The sequence below is a fragment of the Delphinapterus leucas genome, chromosome 6 (assembly GCF_059928025.1).
Source record: "Delphinapterus leucas isolate spDelLeu-1000000601 "Yukka" chromosome 6, BTC_Dleu_Yukka2, whole genome shotgun sequence".
In the NCBI taxonomy this organism is placed as follows: Eukaryota; Metazoa; Chordata; class Mammalia; order Artiodactyla; family Monodontidae; genus Delphinapterus; species Delphinapterus leucas.
Genome location: NC_143134.1, coordinates 100,493,834 through 100,519,997, shown reverse-complemented (window position 1 = coordinate 100,519,997; position 26,164 = coordinate 100,493,834). Strand labels below are relative to the sequence as shown.

General features: G+C 40.3%; 1 long non-coding RNA gene across 4 annotated transcripts in view; it reads left to right on the top strand.

Annotated features, from left to right (window-relative positions):
• Positions 1-26,164, top strand: part of LOC149749021 (uncharacterized) — a 498,387-nt gene that overhangs the window by 79,680 nt on the left and 392,543 nt on the right. The window contains exon 3 of one of the 4 annotated variants that reach the window (XR_016393608.1): positions 1-22,784. This exon is cut by the window's left edge and continues 6,549 nt beyond it. The exons of 2 other annotated variants lie outside the window; for them this stretch is intronic. This is a non-coding gene — a long non-coding RNA (uncharacterized LOC149749021). One more of the 4 variants, XR_016393606.1, reaches the window with a different exon arrangement.

Here is a 26,164-nt window from a genome sequence, read left to right as displayed (position 1 = left end):
AACGCTGGGGAGTAATATAACCCTCTTCCCTAGAAGAGTAAAAGCGTTTTGAAGAACTGTCTGTGGGCCTAAAAGGTAAAACATATTTGCTCTGTCTCTTGCATTTGCAAGGGTTAATGTAGCAGTGAACAGGAAAAAGAAATAATTAGACTACAGACTAATTTAAATGTTGAACTTTGGATGACTCAAAGTAGGACAACAAAGGCCCAGCCTTTTGATCTTGCCATACTGCCCTGTCCCCCCTTTTCTGCTCCTTCTGAGCCCATTTACCCACTTGGGGATTTGGAGATTTCCTGAGCTACTCTGAGTCAGGGAGCTCAGAAATCAACTAGAGGTAGATAAGGACGATTTGCTGGAAAGGAAAACAGTGTAAGACCTCCAAAGGAAGTGAGACATGGGAAAAGGAGAGCTAAGATGATAAGATCAGTAGAGTGGGTGATGTCTCCACTAGCTGCTGTAAATGAGAGATTTCATAATAGTTAAGAACACATACTGCTGTTCAAAAAGAGCCAGAACACAAGCGAAAGGAGAAGAGTTACGAAAATTTTCCAAATAAAAATTGGAAAGGACAAACAAAACAAAAACGAAGAAGCATGAAACTCATCCTTATAGTTCAAGGTGGTTATTCTCTGCCAAGGAAGAGGAATAACCAGAAGCAGCATGAAAAGCAACTGGAAGAATGAGAGTAGGCTACACATCACATGCAGCGGATTCTGTTGTATTTTGGACTTTGTGAGGGTGTTCATGATTTTCTTAGGTTGGAAGAGATGGTCAAGTATTGGCCATCAGCTGGAGGAGAACAGACTTACGGATGATTTATTTTGTTAAACAATTGGTGCTTCATTGTATTTAAGGAGGAAATTGATGTAAAGAAAAAAGTGACCTAGTAGTGATTTTATCAAAATGTGTTCTAAAAATATCTTGACAAGTTTATCTGGTCTCAGTTATTTCTTCCTATCTATCTATCAATCTATCTATCATCTATCTATCTCTCTATCACATAGTTTGTTTTATTTGTTTTGTTTTGTCTTGTTTGGGACTTGGTTTTCAAATGGACACAGGACTTCTGCTTCTAGCTAGGGTGGAATAAAAGGAACTGGATTTATCCTGCCTAAAATAACCCTCTAAAACTAAACAAACGCTATGAAACAATGGTTTGAAGATACCAGACATCAGGCCGTGAAGTATCTTTGATCCTTAAGTGATGAGTCAAATGAGGTGAGCGTTATGAATGTCCCAGTTTACTGTCTGGAGAAATTTCCTAGCCATGGTTCAGGAGGGATTGATATAGAGGAGCCCAGAAAATGCCATGGCAGAATTACTGAATTATTAGGAAGGAAAAAGAGTCTAAACTTCAAATAATTGCAGACAGGAGACAGAGACTTTTCTGCAAGACCCCTGTCCGCTCTCCTGTAAAGAGGCAAACTCTCTGGAAGTATACTAGCATGGAGCAAAGAGGAGGGTCAACAGATAAAAAGACACAGGACTCAACAGAAGGGAAGGAGCAATGCCACAGTAGCTAGGGCTTCATCAATTTTCTGGTAAGGAGGATTTGTTGTTAATATCAGAACCACAGTGTGACTTGGCTGGTAAGTTATTTGCAACTTGTTTTGTGGTATTTATGCTTAAGGACATAATGAAATGTACACAGTTCATTTTACAGAATGGGGCTCTTTTCTCTTGAGTTCCTCTTTTGTTTTTAAAAGTCCTTCATCAACCTGTAAGAAAGGGGCCTGAACTGAGTGTGACCCAGCATTTGTAGTCCCTTATCCTGGTTCCTGAATATATGTTGCCACTTCTAGGAAAGGAGCCTGAGGAGGACTCATTCTTAAGTTGATTATGGCTTGACCTTCACATTTTTAATGATAAGAATAAAGGAAGCAAAAGTGAGGTGAAAGGGAAAATGTTAAAAAAAAAAAAAGACAAAATGAAATCCATGGACAGATTTCTCTGTGTGTGTGTGTGTGTGTGTGTGTGTGTGTGTGTGTGTATTCTTTCTTAAAATGAGGCGGAATTTTTCTGGAAGATTTTATATCAGAGATTTCCTAGCACCTTACATTGATTTTATACTCATATATAATCGCAATATGATATATACATATAATCCTATAATCAGGTTAATCTTTTAATCCTTATATTATTTTTTAAGTAAGGAACTTGAATTATTCAAATTAATTAATTATTTAATGTTTTTTGAACTTTTGTCCACACATTGTAGAGAAGGAAAAAGGTGAACTACTCCTCTGAGGGCTCTTATGGTCTGGGAGTGTGGAGTTGGGGTGGCAGAATGGCAGGTGGAGACAGAGTTGAGGGATACCAACAGACAGGCATACACAAACCAGATGGAATGTGGTAACCAGAGCTAGAATTGTTCTTCAGAGGTTCCATGAATAAGACAGCGTTTTCTGATTTGTAGGGAGCAAAGAAGACCTTATATGGATTTATACTCAAGTGAAAAATCATACCCACAAATCACGTGGGGATCCTCAGGCATGTGAGCTTCCCTGCACGTAAAATGTTTTCTGTGGCTTCAATTTAAAAACAAAGTTAAGCATCAAGGTTTAGGACAGGCATTTTCTGGAATGTCACTATTATACCTCACCATAAATAGCTGGGAACATCATAAAATTATTATGGTGTCTTACGTGTGATGTTAGTGATGAGGCTTGAGTAAAAAGTCACGTTCCTGGAATTGGTATGTCAGGCCAACACCCCAAATTCCCATCAAGTTTGGTCCTGTGGTGGTAGAAGTTTGCTTTCGAGTTTGGGTTGAGTCACTGTCATGATGACTCTCCATCCAAGAACTGTGGCATTTTTTGGGGCCCCAAAATCAGAAGCAAGTGTGAACTGGTATTTGTGAGATTTTCCAACGAGAAACAGTGACTGAGCTGGGTCAATAGAGAGGGGAGGGGATTTGGACTAGAGATGGCACACGGTGGAATGGCAGTCATCACACTGAGCTGCGTTCTGAAAATGGAACAGCAGCCCTCGAATAGGGGTCAGAGGAGGGTTAATGGTAGGTTTTGTTAGAGAAAATTATTTAAAAAGTCATAAAAGTCAAAAGGCAGCCTTACAGAAAGCATCAGCTTTATGATTAAGGTATCAAGCTACTAATTATTCAGGGGAAGATTGTCGTTTGTCCAGACTTAAATGTTGGAGGCAGCACTGTGAATCATGGAGGATTTGGTTGTTCCAACCAGAAAAACCAGAATAGGTTTTAAGGGCAGAATCCCTTAGGATTAGCAGAGACCCTACTAAAACAACTTAAACATGCAAGGGTTTATTTTCTTACATGAATGGAGTCAGGGAATAGGTTGTCCAGCACTGGTATTGGCAGTCCTACAAAGTCCTCAGGGGCTTGGACTCCTTCTGGCTTACAGCATTTCCATTCCTAGGGTGTGACCATCATATTGATAGTCCAAGATGGTGGCTGCCTTCATATAGCTATATTACTGTGCCCATTATCAACATTAAAGGAACTTGGGTCCCCTGCCTCTGAGTTTTTTTGTTTCTGTTTTTTGTTGGTCATCATTGTACTAGTCAAAATGTTCTCTAACCCCACCAAGTAGTTTGTAAGAATTAATAACTATTAACAAGGAAATGTGTAAGAAACAACTTCCTTAAAATAAATAATGAAACTCTGATGGAAATGTTGGTTTGTATGATTTAATCTTTTTTTTTTTTTTTTTTTTTTTTTTTGCGGTACGCGGCCTCTCCCGTTGCGGAGCACAGGCTCCGGACGCGCACGCTCAGCGGCCATGGCTCACGGGCCCAGCCGGTCCGCGGCACGTGGGGTCCTCCTGGACCGGGGCACGAACCCGCGTTCCCTGCATCGGCAGGCGGACTCCCAACCACTGCGCCACCAGGGAAGCCCGTATGATTTAATCTTTAAAGACCACTGTACCAGAGGTAGAACCATCTAGTATTTCTCACTAATTTTATAGGGAAGGAAACCAAGGTATAGAGCAGGGCCATATAGCTATCTGGTCCTTTGGGGGTAGTTTGCTTAGGTGCCCCAAATTGGAACATGCCACTGTAGACACAGTATGGGTTTAGAGACAATTCAGTGGTCAGTGAAGTTACATAAGAGTGCCCACCATCCATGTGACCTCGAGGGAATTACTTTTTAAAGCCCCTATTTCCTCATCTTAAAATGGGAGTGATAATAATACTTACCCTTAAAGGGTTGTTATGAAGACCAGAGGGATTATGTTATGAATCTCTAGGACAGTGAGTAGCACATATTAAGTGGCATGTAAATGTTTGTTTAAAAAGGAAAATAGACTTTTATTGAGGAGAAAATGACCCCTGTGTCTGTAAGATTGGAATTTTCTTATTCTACCCCTTTTTTTTGGTCAATAATATAATAATAATACAATATAATAACATTTTATGGGGCCTGAGTACTTTATAGCTTATCAAATAATTTTATGTGCATTATATAATTTAGCCTGCACAGAATCTTGTGAGCTGGATCCTATTAGGTTCTTTTTAAGATAAAGATGCTAAGGGTCTGAGAAGCAAAGTGATTTGTTTAATCTCAAACATCTAGTAAGTGACAAAGCCTAATGCACTTTCCTACTAGTACTATTATTGTTATAATTTGTATAGCACTTACCATGTGCCAAGCAGTGTACTGCAGTTTTAAAAAAATGTTAGCTCTAACCCTCTTAGCAAGCTTATAAGGTATATCCCCATTTTATAGGTGGCAAAAGTGAGGCCCAGAGGGGTTAAATAACTTGCTTCAAGTCCCATAACTAATTAATGGAATTATCAGAAGTCAAAACAAGGTCTGCTTGAGACCAAAACCCTTGTCCTTTTTTGCTCTAACACACTAACTCTTATTACTTCTTCCAGAGGAAAGGATGGATTGTTGTTTCCTTGGCTGTGAGGGCTTTGATAAGGATTGTGTCTTTCCATTTTTATATGCCTTGATCACAGTGCCTGGCACCAAGCCCAGTGTCTGGCATGATGAATATGAACTGATCTAAATGGAACTGGTCCCTTGTTGGCCATCTCTCTTCCCTCTAGTGAGGTAAGAAGATAAATAGCTAGAAACCTGGCCGCTGGCTCAGCTGCAGCTTGGTACCAGGTCTCTATTGAACGTCATTTCTAAAGTTGTTTAGTTTCTTCTCCATCACTGGATGTCATCAGATATCATTGCCTTTGCATTTTTTGGCTCTTCATTGGGAAACTGCTCAATGTTATGATTTTGCTCATCCATAGTAGAACAAGGGCTCAGTAATGATGATTGAATTGTTAGTGAAAACAGGCTTTGATGAAATGGAAACCTCAGTTCTTTGCCAGTTGGGAACATTCAGAACCGGGGCTGTGGGGAGCATGATGGATGGATTCAGCTGTGCTATCAATGATTAAAAAGAATTGTAGGAAGAGGGGGATGGACAATGTTCAGAGAATAATGAGACTCTAAATTTTAAACAATCCTTGGGCACTTGATAGACCAATGGGGACTGGAAGGTAATGACTTAGGTAGATTTTACCCGAAGGGAGGGTCAAGCTCACTCATTCTCAACCATACAGATGAGGATGCTGACTTGGATATGGCAATGGCTAATATAAAGTTGTAAAACAAGTTGGCAGCAAGTCTCAGCCTGGCAACCAGACTCTTCATTCTCTATCTAGGGCTCTTTTCATACAAGATTTGTGATTGATTGGCTGTAGGGGGTGATGAGAATGCCCCGAGGATGACCCCTATGCTTCCGGCTCTAATGCTGGGGGAAGGAGGAAAAGAAGTAAGAAAGGGTTTTGTGTTTGGCAAGTTTACTCATGCAACTAGTAAGGTATGGGTTTTTATTGTCAGCTATTGGTGACCCCAGTGGTGACGTGTCAATGGAGAAAGGTTAGCCATATTGTTCTGGGTTGAGGGTGAAAGGGAATTGAGGTAGTAGAGACAACTAGTGCAGGTTACACTTCCAATACATTTGGTAAACTGAGAGGAAAGGTGGGACCTGAAAGGGGAAAATAAGAGTTTGTTTTTTATTTTTAAGAATTTCTAAGACTTAAGTTTGTTTTTAGGCTGAGGGGAAGAAGCCAGAGTAGAGAGATTTGAAGACAGGTATTAAAGGGCATGGCTGACAGAGCACAAGCCTGGAAGAAGATGTAGGGGAAGGGATCTTGTCCACAGGGCAGTGGGCTAGTCCTGGAGGTGAGAAAGGACATGTGAGGGAAGGAAATAAGGCAAGAGTGCTGTTATATTTAAATTAAGAGGAGGAGGAGCTTTTGGTACTAGTGTTGCAAGCTTTTCATATTCTCTGTGAAGTAGGAAACATTCATTCATAAATTGGGTTGGACTTTAATAAGTTTTGCATTGCTCACAGGGGAGTCAAGATCATACAACACTGTCACATAAGAACATAAAGATAAAGGAATAATGTATGAGTTAGACAAATTATCATTTGTCTTTGGAAATGAAGCATGAACAGAAGCGATAACGCCTGGCTTTGCTAATTGTTTTGTCTCATTTGGAAACAGAAGTGGGCAGTTGATCTTTAGCCAGGATACTTATGGATGTGTACACATAACTGATGTTTCTGCATGCTTGTTAAACCTACCAGAAAACTGCCTCTTGCCAGATCATTGCCCTTCCCTGATCGATCTTGGGCTCCTAATCAGTCGAGGCCACTGTGGCGAACTCCTGCTCTCTTCCCATCCTCTGCTGAAATGCAGCCACCTCTGAGATGGAGTGTGAAACTGATCATGACAGAGCCGGGAAATTGTCTCCTCCTGGAAAGGACAACCTGATGAAACTGGTGTTTCCAGGCTGAAATCTCTGTCTCCCCTGGGACTGAGAAGAGTGTGGACTTCCGGTTGTCCTTTTCTGAGCCCTCCATCCCACTGTCCCATGATTTCAGCCACATGTCGTGAGGTATCCAGTCAGATTTAAAGTCCCATCTGTGAAGCTTGTAAGGCCTGGGTGTTACAGTAGAAAGAGTTTCAGTTTGGAAATGGATGTGCCTGGGTTTAAGTCCTGGCTCCATCACAGAATACCTGAGCCTCTAGTGGAAACTCATTTGACCTCTCTGTGTGTCAACATACTTCTAAGTAAAAGGAGATGATAATGTCTCCCTTGGTTATTCAAAGGTTCATTGAGAGAATTACATAGACCAATGAATATAAAAAGTGATATATACATTAAGGTGCTTTTATTAAGAACTGGGGGAGGGAACTGTCATTTCTTGAATACCATTTGTGTGCTAGGTGTTGCACTATGTACTTTACTTTCGTGGTCATATTTCATCTTCGGAAAACCTCTGAGGTTAGTGTTATTATTCTCACTTACAGATGATGCAAGTTATCCGAGGGTGGGGTGACCCCTTAACCTTTTTTGCTTGGGAGAGTCCTGAGTCATACTTATTGTCCCAGAGTAATCATTAATAAACTTCTTTTTCACTCTCAAAAAGTGGGGATAGAAATTATATGGTCACCCTGTGTGAGGGTGAGGGCCTGAGGCTGGGTAAAATTCTGTCTTCTTCTGAAGGTGAGGGTGGGAGGAATTTTTTTGGAGTGATTTTCTGTGTTCTATTTCTGCCCTGCAATGAGGCTACACTCTTATGCCTCAAAAGCACAAGAGAGACTCCCTGCTAATCTGCTGAGCCCTATCTGGCTCTCTTAGCAAGGCCCCTGCCTGGGCTTTCTTAGCAAGGCCAGTTCATCAAAGAATAAAGGTCAAGAAATGAAGCTATAGTAGGAGACAACCATTTTGTTATATGTATGTTGGATTCATTCATTCATTCACTCATATATTTCATTCATTTACTCATTTACTGATTGCTTACTACTTGCAAGGCCCAGTGGCATGTAAGAGAGTGGGAGGAAGTTGAACATCCAAATCCTGTCATCAAAAAGCTTACAGTCTGAAGGGCAGATTCAATGAACTAAGATGCAAGGCTGTAAGTGCAGAGTTAAGGGAGTGGTCAGGGAATGCATAATTGAGATTTGGGGAGAGAGACCACTTCCTGTTCAGAATAGTTTGGGAAAGTTTCTTTATAGGTGAACTGAGGGCTAACCTGAAGATTTGTTAAGATGTGAACCCACACAAAGCGTGGAGAAAGGGCAGTCAGGCAGACGAATCACCAAAAGCAAGGCAGGACTTCTTAAAATCAGGTACCAGGAGCAGTTCAGTTTTATTAAAATGGAGACTATATGAAAGGAAGTGGGGGAAAAATAAAGTGAGAATATTTGGTTGGGGTTACACCATGGATGATATGCATACTGGACTAAAATTTTTTAAATTTTAATCTGTTTGTAGTAGATATACATATAAGAAATTATTTAAGTTTATTTATTTTTATTTGTAGCAGGATGGTGAAATGATCAAATCTAGAAGTTCAGTGGAAGCGGACGCAGGTGGAGAAAGATCAAAGGCATGGAGACTGTTGTTGAGTGTGTTGTCTCAGTAAGAAAACAGAAAGAGAATAGTAAAATTAATCCTAATTCTAATATTTTGCAGGGTATTGTGATTTTTGTTTATGTACACATGGACCATGAAGTATTGGGCATGGTGTGATTAAGCCTAATGGCTGCTGAGGAGATACTTAGTGGTGTGACCCAGGAAATGTCATGTATCCGTAAATGGGGATCTTTTACAATTCAGACTCTGAAGGAAGGGACTTTTTGAGTCAAAAGGGGATTAAGCTCCCACATATGATCCATAGTGTAGAGAACATTGATCAGGGCAGAGACCTGGCAGCTGCTAAAAGGAATATGAATATAGAATTCTCTGGTCAAAGTGGCAGAGCTGTAGCTTCACCCAACATTCTGATTAACAGGCTGAGCAGTGGTTCTCAAAAACTCTGTGTATCAACAGTAAAAACTTCATAATAGTAAAAATGGTAGCAATGCAGCTGGTTTCTCAAGAAACAAACAGCAGAAATAAAACCTAACAGTAATTCTACAGATCTGTTAGTTAAAACTGGAGCTGAGGCAACTAAAAACCATAGTCAACCTAAGACCCCAATGACAAAGCTCTGGGAACAATGCATTCTTTCTGAGAATTGCTAGAATTCCAGCCATTTGAGATTGTATGCACGCAGTTAGAACTTTGCGTTTTGTAGAAATAGCCAGACTTTTCTGGTAACCACTGAATTAAAGAGTTCAGTACATTTTAGCAATGTACTAATTTTAATCCCAATTTTAGTAATCTTTCATAGCTCAGTAGGTAATCAGTAAGTAGTCCTTAGATACATGAGGATATGAAAAATCTATGGAATAGTGTAATATTTGCCAAGTAGAAATAGTTCATTTCTCATTAGGGGCCACTTTAGAATGAAACATATTGGCAGCATTTTTTATAGTAATTTAGAGGGAAGTGCTGCCTCCATAGAAATAATTGTAAACAGTCAGTTATTTGATCGAGAGTATAAGCAAATAGTAAGGCTTAGAAATGAAAGTCCTAGAAAATAAAAAATAAACCACTCATACAACCCAGGTCAAATGGTGTGAGAGACACAGTCAGTGTCAGACACACTAAAGAGCATCTGGACCTTCAGGGCATAGCAACGTTCCTGCAGCCAGTCTGGGCGGGCATCTTCTCCAGCCTCTGTGCAGTTTGGGGACTGACATCAGAACCTATTACCTGTCCCATAATAGAGTAAGCAAATGTAGCTCATTATAGAGCATGGGCTTGGCTATGCTCAACAAATATCTTGCCATCTTCATAAAACTACAATCTAAAACAAGACAAAAACAAACAAAAAACTGCTCTTTTGGGGTTTCCCTGGTGGCGCAGTGGTTGAGAGTCCGCCTGCCAATGCAGGGGACACGGGTTCGTGCCCCGGTCTGGGAAGACCCCACATGCCGTGGAGCGGCTGGGCCCGTGAGCCATGGCCGCTGAGCCTGCACGTCCGGAGCCTGCACTTTGCAACGGGAGAGGCCACAACAGTGAGAGGCCTGTGTACCGCAAAACAAAACAAAACAAAACAAAACAAAACTGCTCTTGTGATATAATAGGAGTCCTCTTATCAGATATGATTGGGACCAGTAGTTGGTTGGTTTTTTTGAAAACTTGGTTCAAGTGGGGATAAAATGATACAGGTGAACCATAAACATTTAATTTTAATGTAGAGAACATATATGTGTATGCCTTTGCCAGTATTTTGATGATAGGTCAAAGCCTTACTTTGGGGATGGTTCACTGACAGTAGTCGTTCTTCATAAACCACAGCCATGATGCGCAATCTGCAGTTCCAGTTCTGTTTTCTTTAATGTGGATAAGAACCTAAGAACATTTGTGAAGTGACTCGGGCATAGAATGCTTCTAGATTTTTATGATTTTCCCTCCAATTATTGACAGTCATCTTGCTCACACTTATTTCCAAAGCATTTACTTAGTGATTCATCAAAGTATTCAAATTATTTTTCATAGAAGCAACTTCTGTTGCATTCATATTTTATTGGATTCCCAAAATATTTAAATTATGTCATTTTACTAGTAAGTACAGGTGGCATAAACACATTTGGGTGCAAACCCAGGTGACTCTTGGTAAACCAGTATCAGATTGGTGGCGTGTTCTGGGGGGTAGCCTGATGTCTGTTCTGTGTGCTTTCATTGTCTGTCCATCTGTTTTACAGCAAGATTGGCGAGTGTGATTAACTTAGCAAGGAGGTTAGATGGAGGGTACTCAAGATAGGTATATAGGTCCCTGTACTTCGTATGTTCCTCTACCTGAAACCTTAAAGATCCTAGTGCCTTGAGTAGGCAACCCAGCTGAGCACCCCCCCCCCCCAACCTTACAGAATTCTTTGGGAATGAGTATTATTCCTGTCTGGGTGAGTGGCATGTTATAAACATTGTGATTTTTAACTGCCGAGTGGAAAGTTTCTTGAGTTCCTAATATTCCTGTTTATACCCTTAGCTCCTAGCTGAGGGCTCTGTAAAAATGGTAGGTGCTTGGTATGTGTTGGTTCGATGATTGAGGGGCTTCTGAATACCTCCTGCTTAAAGGAACATTTTCAAAACTTGTAAAATACCTTTCAGAGTTGTGGTGAAGGTCTAATTATCCCTGTGTTGTAGGTGAAATAAAAGAGGCTGAAGTATCAGGGGATTTACCCAGGATCACCAGAGTAAGCAGAGGGAGTGGGAATGCCTTCTATTTTAATTGCCACACCAGTATCTTTTAGCAGTGTCTCTCTTAGTAGCATAAATCTCATGTAGCTTACCCTGGGTTTGAACCTGGCACTTTCAGTTACTAGCTGTGTGATTTTGGGCAAGTAACATGCTATGTATACAGTGTTTCTGAGCTTGACTTTATCTACATGTGAACTAGGGGTATGAATACTTGCCTTGCAGAGTGTTGTGAGGACTAAAAGGGCGAATGCAGGTAAAGTGCTCAGCATACTGTCTTGGCATAGAATAGATGCTCAATAAATGACTTTTTGGTAATTAATAAATAACAATGTTTCAATGCTGACCTAAAAGGAAAGGACTTTACACCAACAGTGACTATCAGGTCTCCAAGAGACTTCTCTTCTTCAGTGGATCACAGACCACTGTCCCACTCTGTCACTTTCCCAGGCCATTCTGGAGTTGTGCTATTTCTGATTGAACCATGCATAAATTTTCTTTAGTTTCACACACTGCAAAGAACTGGAACACTTCTTTATTTTTGAGAAGCTGTGACCTTCTTGGTGGGCCCTGGCAGGTCTACAAGCATGATTAGTGCCTACCTACCAGAAAAACGAGGTTCACCTGTAGCCTGGAAGGTTAGGTTGAGGTGGTTATCCAGGCTGAGTAAAGACTGCAGCTGAATTAAACTTAACTTTGCTATTTATCTTTCTCTGGGGCATTGTGAAAATAGAAACCAAGAATGTTGTGCAGTGACAAAATGCAAGCATGAAGCTAAAGCAGGAAGTTAGTTAAAGACAAGGAAAACACCAGCTCTTGTTCCCGTCTCTCGGAAAACAAATAAGCAACAAACACATCAGCCACCACTGGAAAGCTTTACAGTGTACCCAAGAGAAATGTTTGCCTATAGACAGAAGGCCAATCCCCTCTGAACTATACTTCAGGCCCTTTATGATTTGGCCGTACCCCATTCATGTCTCATTATTAGCTCTCCCTCCTCACTCTGCCTCCTTCCCAAGTATATGGTGCTTCAACCAAACCAAATCATTATCCTAAAAACCCACCTTGTGCTTTCAGGCTTCCATGAGGTTATGACTTCTATCCCAAAGGCTCTTTTCCCCCATTTTCCATCTGGTGAACACCTCTCACCCTTCACATGAAATCTTCAGTCTACCTCTTTTCCTAAACATCTCACCCTGACCCTCAAACATTTCAGTGAAAAGTTAGTCATCACATGATCAGTAATTGATAACTCATAATATAAAGTTACAGCTGTACTCACCATACTTTAGTTTTTCTCCTCTTCTTCTTCTGTCTCCTCCTCCTCCTCTGCTTTTCTTTCTCCTCTCCTTCTTCTTCCAGTATCTGCTTTTACTCTAGAGCTGTGCTCTGTGGTAGCCATGAGCCATATGTGGCTATTTAACTTAATTAAAATTAAATAAAATTAAAGATTCCTTTCGCCTGTCACATTTCAAATATTCAGTAGCCACATGTGGCTAGAGGCTACTGTGTTGGATAGTGCAGATATAGAATATTTCTATTATTGGACAAAGTTCCATTGAATGAAGCTATGCTGGAGTATATGCCCCTTGAGAGTAGGGACCATGTCAAATTTACTTCTCCATATGCAGAAACTAGCAAGATGCCTGGAGTTAGTTAATGAAGCATTGAGAGAATGAATGAAACTTAGCTAAGACTGAGGACTCTGACTAGTATGTTTGAGTTCCTAGTACCCAGGTTTTTCAAGAAAAATGCTAACTTCCAATTCCCTTCCAACATCCCCAAATGTATCAAATCCACAAATTCTAGGATAGAAGCAGAAAACATGATTTGGATAGGTTCTTGCATTCCTACTTTAATAATGCTTCTTAAATGCATTTTCCAAAGCTGATAGAGTCTTGAACAAAATATGAGTGAAAGGAAGGGAGAATGAAGGCAGATTCTTTACCTTAGATGGATGTCATTTGTAATCCCGCATCTGTTGTAAGAGGCTCATTTATGGGGAGAAGTTTTTGAAATTCCGAAACCTTGTTTTGACAGTTGGTCACTGAGGTAGCTGAGCTTATCTTTGCCGAAGGTTTCATCATTTTTGAAGGAAGTGAAATATGCCACCATCCCCTGAAGGAGGCCAAACATTAAATGGATTCATTGTAAGCTTTTGAGACAAGAGTTTTAGAATCCTTTGCAGGTGTAGTGAGATTAGGATCAATGTAGAATATACTATCATTAAGAATTAGCTTCTATGTGAACTCATGTTAGGCCATTTAAAAGTACTGTTCCTCTTTCCAAGATGATGCCAAAGTCAGGAAAGATCACAAAACTCGCCAGGGTCCTGGAGCTAATTAGCCATCAATTCCAGTTGGAACTCACATCTTCTAACTCCAAGTTCAGGGCTCTTTATATGCAAGAATTTTCTAAACTCATCTGAATTACTTGGGATCTCCTGTTAAAAATAGCCAGACTTCCTGAATCAGAATCTCTAGACAGGGAGTCTGAGAATTTGTATTTTTACCAGGTGCCCAAGGTAGTTCAATATATATTGAAATAGAATGTGTCAGTTGCCTTTGGGATTAAGATCTCATTTTAATATATGTGGATCTTGCATAAAAGATCTTACTATCCAATCATCTGCTTGGAATTTAGAGTTGGGTCTGGTTATTTAACACAGATACAGATTTACAGACTCTCAGTTGAAAGGGATGTTGAGGTCATTTATTCTCATTCTCCCAGGACACAGGAATTATTACTACAGCACCCCTGGCAAAGGGTCAAGTAACAGTCAATTGATTAGTTCCGTTACTCTGTGGGGAAACTGCTTCCATTGCTGGGCTGTCCCTCTTACTAGAAAGCACTTCCTTCTCCTGAGCTAAATCTACCTCCTTCTTGCTCTAGTTAGGACTTCCTGAGCAACAAGGAATGATTTAGTGTCCTCAGGAGTTGACTGTTCTGGCCAGAGGGAACTTAGAGCTCACATGGTTGAATCCCTTCATTGTTCAGGTGAGTAAACTGACAAACACTTTCAACATTCATTAACAAATATTTATTGTGCTCTTACTCTTTGACATGCCCTATACCATGTGCTGGAGACACAGGCACAAAAGTTTAACTGGACTCTGCTGTCTTGGAGGTTACAGTCTGTAAGGAAGTCAGACAGATACTGGTTAAATTGTCACAGCAATATGTCATTTATCAACACATTGATAAATACTACGGGGGAAAAAGAGTAGATGGTGAGGATATCTAATGCAGGCCTAGCTGATCTGGGTGTCAGGGAAGGCACCCTGAATGAAGCAATCCCTGAGATGGTCAAAAAGTTGGCGGTTGATGAGGGGAGAGAGGAGCCTTCCAGGCTGCAGAACAATATCTGCAAAGGCTATAAGGAAGGAGAGAGTTTTGAGAAACTGAAAGGCTGGAGCTCCAGGAAAAGTAGGGAGAGAGACAGGATGAAACTGGAGTGTGGGGCAGAGGCCTTGTGTGCCATGTTAAGGATTTGGTCTTTATTCTAGGAAGAAATGGGGAGCCATGATACGCTTGTGTTTTTAAGTCTCAATCAGGCTGTCCTGCAAATATTGGATATTGGATTGCAGGCCCCCTCTGAATTGGTGTGAAGATGCTAGTAATGAATTAAGAACTTACTGCACAAGTTCAGGTGAGAGATAAAGTTGGCTTGGGCTAGGGTTTTGGTAATGGAGATGGAGAGGAGTGGTCATATTTGAGACATACTCAGGAGGTAGAAGGAGTAACATTTGTGATGGATTGGATATATAGGTTAAGAAAGGATTTTAAGAAAGTACTGGTCAAGAGATCCAGATAGAGGGGAAATGACTTGTCTGAGACCACATAGCTAATTACAAAGCAGAGGCCAAGACCAACAATCCTAAAGTCAGGATGTGGGCTAGGATGCTACAGTATGAAGGGATTGTACTTTGGTAGTAGGCAGACCAGCTTTGAACACTGGCTTTGGCACTGATAAGCTCTGTGATCTTGACTAGTTTCCTTTACCTCTTTGAGACAGGGATGAGGATGGTAAATGCACCTCTTTCATAGGTGACTTGTGGGGAATTAAATGAGATGCTTGTAAGATCTGTAAAGCTATTACTATGCCTAACACATACCAGATACCAAAATAGTAATCTAGCTGAGGTTATTGTTCTTATTACTAAGAGTTACTATGTCTTCCTTGAGTCTTCTTCAGGCTTACTTCCTTTACCTCTTTTTCATATGTCATAATTTCCAGAATTATTCCACTTTCCCAAATACTAATGGAACATAGGCTTTTTTAAAAAAATTAATTTTTATTGGAGTATAGTTACTTTACAATGTTGTGTTAGTTTCTACTGTGCAGCAAAGTAAATCAGCTATATGTATACGTATATCCCCTCTTTTTTGGATTTCCTTCCCATTAGGTCACCACAGAGCAGAGTAGAGTTCTCTGTGCTATACAGTAGGTTCTCATTAGTTATATATTTTATACATAGTATCAATAGTGTATATATGTCAATCCCTATCTCCCAATTCACCCCACCCTTGCTTTCCCCCTTGGTATCTATACGTTTCATCTCTACATCTGTGTCCCTATTTCTGCTTTGCAAATAAGATCATCTATACCATTTTTCTAGATTCCACATATATGCGTTAATATACGATATTTATTTTTCTCTTTCTGACTTACTTCACTCTGTGTGGCAGTCTCTAAGTCCATCTACATCTCTACAAATGACCAATTTCGTTCCTTTTTATGGCTGAGTAATATTCCATTGTATATATGTACCACATTTTCTTCATCCATTTGTCTGTCGATATCCATGACCTGGCTATTGTAAATAGTGCTGCAATGAACATTGGGGTGCATGTGTCTTTTTTTTTTACATCTTTGCTGGAGTATAATTGCTTTACAATGTTGTGTTAGTTTCTGCTTTATAACAAAGTGAATCAGCTATATATATATATATACATCCCCATATCTCCTCCCTCTTGCGTCTCCCTCCCACCCTCCCTATCCCACCCTTCTAGGTGGTCACAAAGCACCGAGCTGATCTCCCTGTGCTATGCGGCTGTTTCCTACTAGCCATCTATTTTACATTTGGTAGTGTATATAAGTCCATCCCACTCTCTCACTTCGTCCCAGCTTACCCTTCCCCCTCCCTGTGTCCTCAAGTCCATTCTCTACATCTGTGTCTTTATTCCTGTCCTGCCCCTAGGTTCTTCAGAACCATTTTTTTTGTTTTAGATTCCATATATATGTGTTAGCATACGGTATTTGTTTTTCTCTTTCTGACTTACTTCATTCTGTATGACAGTCTCTAGGTCCATCCACCTCACTACAAATAATTCAATTTCATTTCTTTTTATGGCTGAGTAATATTCCATTGTATATATGTGCCACATCTTCTTTATCCATTCATCTGTCGATGGACACTTAGGTTGCTTCCATGTCCTGGCTATTGTAAATAGAGCTGCAGTGAACATTGTGGTACATGAGTCTTTTTGAATTATGGTTTTCTCAGGGTATATGCCCAGGACTGGGATTGCTGGGTCGTATGGTAGTTCTGTTTTTAGTTTTTTAAGGAACCTCCATACTGTTCTCCATAGTGGCTGTATCAATTTACATTCCCACCAATAGTGCAAGAGGGTTCCCTTTTCTCCACACGCTCTCCAGCATTTATTGTTTGTAGATTTTTTTGATGATGGCCACTCTGACCAGTGTGAGGTGATATACCTCGTTAGAGTTTTGATCTGCATTTCTCTAATAATTAGTGATGTTGAGCATTGTTTCATGTATTTGTTGGCCATCTGTATGTCTTCTTTGGAGAAATGTCTATTTAGGTCTTCTACCCATTTTTGGATCAGGTTGTTCGTTTTTTTGATATTGAGCTGCATGAGCTGCTTGTATATTTTAGAGATTAATCCTTTGTCAGTTGCTTCATGTGCAAATATTTTCTCTCATTTTGGGGGTTGTCTTTTCATCTTGTTTATAGTTTCCTTTGTTGTGTGAAAGCTTTTAAGTATAAATAGGTCCCATTTGTTTGTTTTTATTTTCATTGCTCTAGGAGGTGGGTCAAAAAAGATCTTGCTGCGATTTATGTCAAAGAGTGTTCTGCCTATGTTTTCCTCTAGGAGTTTTATAGTGTCCGGTCTTACATTTAGTTCTTCAATCCATTTTGAGTTTATTTTTGTGTATGGTGTTGGGAGTGTTCTAATTTCATTCTTTTACATGTAGCTCTACAGTTTTCCCAGCACCAGTTATTGAAGAGGCTGTCTTTTCTCCATTGTATATTTTTGCCTCCTTTGTCATAGATTAGGTGACCATAGGTGCGTGGGTTTAGCTCTGGGCTTTCTATCTTATTCCATTGATCTGTATTTCTGTTTTTGTGCCAGCACTATACTGTCTTGATTACTGTAGCTTTGTAGTATAGTCCGAAGTCAGGGAGCCTGATTCGGAGTCAGCTCCGTTTTTCTTTCTCAAGATTGCTTTGGCTATTTGGGGTCTTTTGTGTTTCCATACAAATTGTAAAATTTTTTGTGGAACATAGGCTTTTTAAGAGACATTCTGCTGGGCTCCAATTACATAAGATTAAAAACCTTGTGGTAAACACAACACTGTAAAACAATTGTACCCCAATTTTAAAAATAAAACCTTAAAATAAAGAACCTTGTACTTACCACAAGTGGAATAGTTGTAATAGTTGGATGTCATGTAGCCACTGACTCTGCCTCTGATGACCAGGAAAGACTTCCTATACTGATGTTTATCTCTGCCTTGAAGGATGAGTAGATATTTTTCCAGATGGAGAAGAGGCAAGAGATGGTAGTAGTGATGGTAAAGGTGGTATGGGACATTTTATTAAGAAGGAACACCAAGTAGAAAAACACAGAGGCATGAGAAATCCTCTCCTTCTCTGAGGATCTGCAAGAAGTTCAACATGGCTGAACTGACACTTTCTTATGGCTGAGTGGCAGAATATGTCATTGGAAAGATAGGCAGGTGCTAGACTGTAAAAGGATTTGTAGGTTAAGCTAAAGATTTTAAACCTTATTCTGGGACAGTTGAGAGACACTGAAGCTTTTTAAGTTGAGTGACATAATCAGAATTTTCAGTAAAGAGGTTTTTTGTTTTTCAAGAGCCTAAGTTTGTATTTTTTTTCTCTAGTGAGTCATTGTGGGTAGTCCCTCTAGAAAGTTTGATGTTGGAATTACTAGGGAAATATTGCTTAGAAAGAGGTAGCCTTCCTCACAACGGTGTCTAAGAAAAGGGAATATAATATGGTCATCTGTGTTTTTGAGTGCTTCAATGAGAAGACTTCCCAATCCCTTGGGGTTGATCTCTAGGAAAGAAAAAGAATGATGGGTGTGTGTCCCTGGTAGTAGGTGCTGAGACTACTACTAATCAGTGCGTATCTAAACATGTAACCACACAGGGTACAATATGGTCAAGATCAAGATCATCTGGTTACATTTCCCAGCAGTCTAGAAAGAACAGAGGAGAGAATGTGACCTTCAAATTGCTCATAGCATCTGAAAGAAGGGATGTTTACCCTACTTGACTTCCTCTCTTGAAGGAGAATATATTTGACTAATTTAAAAATAAGAATCTTGTTAAGAGAGTGCTCGATAATGAGTATTCTTTATCTGGTTTTGTTCTTTTATGAATACCAGAATCTTGACGGTCATAGCCAGATGTGTCCTGTTCACATATTTGTATATAATGATATTTGGAGGAATGCTTTATGAAGAAGACAAAAAGATTTGTTGACAGTGAATTAACTTTCATACTGAAATAAGGACAGTTCATAAATACACAGTACAACCAACACATTTCAAAGAACCCAGAGATTCCAATATGCATTTGATTCTTCTGCACTAAAGTTGCTTAGGAGATCATTCTGGTTTCATCTGGATTTTCCTCCAACATGTTCCAAATTGGTCAGTTTCACTCATTCCGGTCTTGATTCTGGATTCTTAGTTGTTTTATCTTGTTAGCCTTGACTGTCCTCATGACGTTTGCTTGTGCCTCAGTTTTCTTCTTTGGTGGCTGGATTCTCTCTGTGTTCTGATCACATGAAGGTTTTAAAATTCCTTTGTTTGGAAATTGTTCTCTCTCTCAAGTTGGAACTGAATATGCATTCCCCCATTTTGCCATACCTTGACAGTTCCTCCATAATATTGTACTTTAAGCATCCCCTAGAAAATATGAGCTTGCAGTCATTATCCATCCAAACCTAGGGTGGGGTGTACTTTTGTTCATGTTTAGTATTGATTCAGAGGTCCCTTTGTGCTCAGTAAATTATTTTCATGAAGTGAGCATAGTCATCCATGCCACCCAACTTGCAAATGCTGGAACTAGTTCTACTTCACTGCCTCATTGTTTAGGAACTTTGTCTCCTATCATCTTCATCCTGGTCATAAAATGTGACACTTAAGCATGTGAAGGAAGCCAAGGAGCAAGTCATTTTGTTAATAACTGCTTTTAATATGTGAGACTTGAAGACTCCAAATAATGAGCTATTTAAGACAATAAGAGAAAACAAAGGAGCTAGACCATAAGTTGCCTTCTGGTATATAAATATATGCATTTGACACACAAAGCAGAAATGCTTCTTTTATGGACAGTTTAACATTTCTGTTTAAACAACAATGCTGGAATTAACATTTTCTAGGTAAAGTATATACAGTGGTGAAGAGCTTTGCTTAAAATTTGTGAGGAAAGGGACATTTCTTAGTACATTCAGCAAGCATGAGTTTTGTTGTTGTTATTGTTGTTGCTTCTTTTGGTACATGCTAACTTTTGAGAAGCATCCTGGTAAGGATGGTCAAGCACCTATCAGTGTTGGGAGCAGTATTCTGGAATCCTCTTTGCTTATTTCCAGTTGGCTTTCTCTATGATCCAGTGCTCTTTAGCCTTGAACTCTTGCGATTTCATTATGACCTTACTCTTATATTTTTAGATTTGATGCTTATATATGGTCCATGATTATCAGGTTTGCTACATAGATTTGGGCATGTATTGTCCAGGGTCCTTACCCCTCTGCATCTCTTCTACAGTTTACCTTTCTCGGCCAGGCTCCCTGGAGCCGAATTTCTGGGCACCTAATCCCAGTTTTAGGAGTAGAAAGGACTAAAATAGGATTTAAGAAAGGGGGAAGTTTGCTCAGTGGTGGATGGGCAGCTGAAACAAACAGGAAGAATATTTCAAGTGAGATGAAATGAAACACAAAAATCTAAAAATGTTGGTCGACAATAACCCTCAATAACTGAAAGATCAATTAACCAGACTCTCTACCCCTCAGACATTTCCATTAACTTTGAAAAAATTCTAAACAAAGTCATTAGAAAAAAAAAAACAGATGGATGAGGTCTGGGACTTCAAAAGAGGCAAAGTTTAATACAAGATTTTAATGGGACCCACCTGACAAAACAAAGACAGCACTTGAGCTTGTGCTGTTGGAAATAAAGAGACAAAGAAATAGAGGCACACAAGACAATGCCTATTGGGCTGCAAGAGCTTAAATTGATCTTTAATGCAATTTATAAAGCACCAAAGCATGCACAGGACCTAGAGGACCTCGTTGGAATTAACTTCTGATGTTGCTGACTTCAAAGGCAATCAGGACACAGGCCCCAATGAGGCAAATCTTCCCACAGTAATATAGACGGCATATTTCATGGCCAGGGACCCAGCAAAAGAGTTCATAGCTACAGATCAGACAAGAAAAATGAAGCATTTCTCTGCGAGAAGATGATTTTCCAAGCAGAACATTCAAACCCCATATGCTGGATCTGAGGGTCAGAGGCCATAGAACGGAGGTAATATCATCATCAAAAGACAGCAGCCAAATTACCTGGATTTTTATTGTCTTTTCTCATGGTTAATAAACCTTAGTTAGGGCTTAACCAATGATTGCACAATCAACTATAAGACATAATGCAACCTCAGTGGGTAGAAGATTCAGGCTGAATCGAGCTGTGGCTAGAATCATAATCAGACTGTAGGACTGACTGAAAACACAGTACCTAAAAATGCCTCACAACCGACAAAGGATTGATCTCCAAAATATACAAGCAGCTCATGCAGCTCAGTATCAAAAAAACAAACAACCCAATCCAAAAATGGGCAGAAGACCTAAACAGACATTTCTCCAAAGAAGATATACAGATGGCCAACAAACACATGAAACAATGCTCAACATCACTAATCATTAGAGAAGTGCAGATCAAAACTACAATGAGGTATCACCGCACACCGGTCAGGATGGCCATCATCAAAAAATTGACAAACAATAAATGCTGGAGAGGGTGTGGAGAAAAGGGAACCCTTGCACTGTTGGTGGGAATGTGAATTGGTACAGCCACTATGGAGAACAGTATGGAGGTTCCTTAAAAAACTAAAAACAGAACTACCATACGACCCAGCAATCCCACTACTGGGCACATACCCTGAGAAAACCATAATTCAAAAAGGGTCATGTACCACAATGTTCATTGCAGCACCATTTACAATAGCCAGGTCATGGAAGCAACCTAAACATCCACCGACAGATGAATGGATAAAGAAGATGTGGCACATATATACAATGGAATATTACTCAGCCATAAAAAGAAATGAAATTGAATTATTTGTAGTGAGGTGGATGGACCTAGAGTCTGTCATACAGAGTGAAGTAAGTCAGAAAGAGAAAAACAAATACCGTATGCTAACACATATATATGGAATCTAAAAAAAAAAAATGGTTCTGAAGAACCTAGGGGCAGGACAGGAATAGACACAGATGTAGAGAATGGACTTGAGGACACAGGGAGGGGGAAGGGTAAGCTGGGACGAAGTGAGAGAGTGGGATGGACTTATATACACTACCAAAATATAAAATAGATGACTAGTAGGAAACAGCCGCATAGCACAGGGAGATCAGCTCGGTGCTTTGTGACCACCTAGAAGGGTGGGATAGGGAGGGTGGGAGGGAGACGCAAGAGGGAGGAGATACGGGGATGTATGTATATGTATAGCTGATTCACTTTGTTATAAAGCAGAAACTAACACAACATTGTAAAGCAGTTATACTCCAGTAAAGATGTTAAAAAAAATAAAAATGCTTCAAATTTGCTTCCATGTGGGCTGGACAGCCAGAAATATTCAACCTGGTAGCAGAGTCTGACAACAAGTATTTCTAGCAAGTAGTGATTTTACTCAGTTCATGGGCACAGCTATGGTTATAGGTTATAGGTGGTCTACTGATATTGGGGCAGGGCATCAGCCAACTGCTTGGAAAGGAGGCAGGGACCAGCCTCCAGTAAGATGATGCTGGCCAAAATTAGGGTGTCAAGACCACAGACCACTAGCTAGTGTTAAGAGTATGGCTCTATCCTATAACATTGAATATGAACTAAAAATTGGGGCCCAGGGAAGAAAGTCATACAGATTAGAAATTGTGTAATAATTGTGATAGGGATCACCTTGTAGGTGCATTATATAATTGGCCTAGGCAGCAAGGCTAACTCAAGAATTTCCTGAGTGTGCTAATATACTGGCTGCTCCAGTATGCACTGGCTCAGTAGAAGGCTCCTCAGTGGCTGCAACAGAATAAGGCTTGGAGGAGGGCTGACCCAGTTCTAGACTTGGCATAAACAGACTAGACTTAGACAAGCTAGGCTGCTTTGTACCTATTTTGAAGTCAGATAGTGCAACTTCAGAGGAACTCACCACACGGTATGTGTTTTAAATCTTCACAGTGTTTGTGGCTCTGACTTAGGGCATAAGCAAAGGTGTTGAGCTGGATATTCTCTGTCCCCATAGGTGTGTCCAACACCTTCTCCATCCTGCTCTCTTCCCAGGGAGGCTGAACTCAATGAACTGCATCAACCCAGCTCCCTTGTCCTCTCTCTGCTCACTGAGTTCTCCATTGGGAAGCTAAGGCAGTCAGAGAACAGGTGGAAAGAGAGGGTAGAGTATTATTTTCTCTTGCTCCCTCCCTGCTGGGCCATGGTTTGGGAGTGTCTGCCTTCCTCACCCAAGGCCACATCCCCTGTCATGTGGCCCCTCCTTCTGCTATAGCCCTCACTGGGTTCTAGTGGCCACTCCCTCCCTTTGCTCCTTCAGGCCTGGCTAGTGGTGGATTCTCCACTTCTTCTGGGTCTACACCTTTTTGCCTCATTATTGTTGTTGGTTGCTCTTAAACCCACCAATACCTTTGTAAATACTCTTTTCATGAAACTCTGTTCTGACCAATACAGAAGTGTAACCATGTTTAAGTATGAGTATTTTAAAAATTTTGTTACTTATACTATCAAAAAGCTGGAAACAAACCAAATTTCTATTGATGGAGGATTAGTTAAATTAGTTATGATCTATTTATATCAAAAGGTGTAATATTTAGCCAAAAAGAATCATATAGTTAAAATATTTAATGTCATGGGATAATACTCAATATATAATGCTAAGGAGAAAAAAATGGTATAAAATGGTATGTACAGAATGGTGTCATATACCCCCAAATACATGTTTATAATGTGTAGAAATCAATAGGGAGAAAATACACCCAGTTATTAAAAAGGTTATCTCTGCTACAGTTGAAGGTAATTTTTGTTTTCTTGTTGGTCTTTTTGTATTTTTTTTAAACATACTGCAACGGAAATATTTTACTTTATAATCAGAAGAAACATTATAAAAAACAAAATAAGGGCTTCCCTGGTGGCACAGTGGTTGAGAGTCCGCCTGCCGATGCAGGGGACACGGGTTCGTGCCCTGGTCTGGGAAGATCTCACATGCCGTGGAGCCGCTAGGCCTGTGAGCCATGGCCGCTGAGCCTGTGCGCCCAGAGCCTGTGCTCCGCAACGGGAGAGGCCACAACAGTGAGAGGCCCGCGTACCGCAAAAAAACAAACAAACAAACAAAAAAACAAAATAAGAGAATACCTGTGATCTGGAAGGATATTCATCACTTGTGGGAATACTATCATATTTTAAGGGTTGTCGTAGTATACTTGTTATACATTCAGGTGAGTCATGGTAATCAGCCCTTCATATAAAGTGGCTATATAAAACGGCTTTATATAAGGAGAAGGGATGGATGTCCCTTCTCCCATCAAAACCCATGGAGACATGTTTCTGTCCTTGTTCATCCCTTTAAGGATAAAGTCAGTCTGAATGTGTCACATGCCTAAAATTTTCCAGGGAGAATTCTTTCCCCAACTCAAAAGTCTTTGTGTTGTAGTATGTAGGAATAAACTTACCATATCTGATGACAGATGGCATAAATAACAACAAGGATGCAGGAATCAAGTAACACATTCACATATGAAAGCAGAGAAAAGTAAATATCATCTCTAATTTTTGAGTGTGTTCTTTCTGTTTCTGTTCTTTGAAATGTTGGTAATCAGTTGCCTGTGAGATATCCCCCAACCTGGAAATGTCCAGTAGTTGCCTCAGGTTCAGCACGTCTTATGTCAAACTCATTAATTTTTGTTTCCCTCTATTCATGCTACTCTTTTTCTATCTTGGTGAATGTTACTGTTATCAACCAATTCATAGTGCTTTCGGGATGGTATGTAGAGTTAAAAATTCAAATCTGATTCCAGTTCCAGAGTCCGCTCACATATGATCTGTTGAGGTACTGGACTAGACCTTCTAAGACTTGACATTCATATCCGTGGTCTTCTTGGCTCTCTCTGTAGCCTCAGGATATCATGAAAACATCCATGATGGAAAGATGGTGCCCCAAAACTTGTGGGTTAGGGATATCAGTGTAGTTCTCTGTCATGCCATTAAATCCCATGTGAATCACACCTTCATTAAATTACATTGTTATCAATCCCATCAGTTTTTTTTTTTTTGTGGTACGTGGGCCTCTCACTGTTGTGGCCTCTCCTTTTGCGGAGCACAGGCTCCAGACGCGCAGGCTCAGCGGCCACTGCTCACGGGCCCGGCCGCTCTGTGGCATGTGGGATCTTCCTGGACCGGGGCACGAACCCATGTCCCCTGCATCGGCAGGCGGACTCTTAACCACTGCGCCACCAGGGAAGCCCCATCAGTTCTTTTTTTTTTAACAGGTACTGACTTTGGTCGAAGACAGAAAAGTCCCAAGTGGTTAAACCATAAGCGAGATGGAAAAAAAAGGATTTTCCCTCATTGTAATAGATAAATAATCTTATGTTTATTTATGAACTTGTATTTTCATTAAATGGAAAGTAGTTAAATGGAAGGCATCTGTGCTTGTGTAACAGTGGTCTTCTTACGGATAATCCCTCCTCTTCTTTGTGTCTTTCTTCTCACTGTGGCCACTGTTTTGCTTTTCAGAAGATTGTTGGACTGCCTTAAAGCTTTCTGCTAGGACTTCCTCAGGCCCCTTTTTGCCTCATCTCTTTCTTGCACTGGAATTCACACTTTGCTGTTTTCCAAGTGAGGCTCATCTATAACATTTTAATGAGAGGGGGAATTACTCATGTGCATGAGAAAATCTCTTATAATGCTTGCTTGAGTCCTGTCCAAGTTTGAGGTAAGAGATAATTGTGCCTCTGGTTGGGAACTCCATACTCTGTTTATGGTATTTAGGCTTTGTTTGTCTTTCAGTAACTTCATGATTTCCCTCCCTCTCCACTGTTTTTTATGGAAATCATCTTCCTGCTGCCTGAAGTGTGTCATTCTGCATCTTGCCAAGAAAAAAACCTCTCCATAGAGAAAATGACCCATCTCTTCCCCTCTGCAACCATCTGACTTAATTATGCACTATGCCTGGCCCCTGGAGAGCCCAGTGAGGAACATGAGGAAGTCCTGGATTGATCGCCAAGCCCTAGGGTCTTTGTCAATTACCATCTGGCACCCACGAGTCTGGCCAAATTTACAGGCATGTCTGTCTCTCAAAACATGTCAGGCTTGAAGAGTGAATCACTTTTTTTTTTTTGGAGCCGCTATAAGTAGAACAGTCTTTTCCATTAAAACCCACTTTATTCTCTTCTAAACACCCCAGAGCCTCTTGAACACACCTCCACATGTGATGCCTGGGAGACTGCAGTTGAATAACATTACTCGTTTCCCAGGACTCATGGCATGCATGGAGGCCTTGCAGGACCTGGGCTTTGCAGGCAGTTGGAG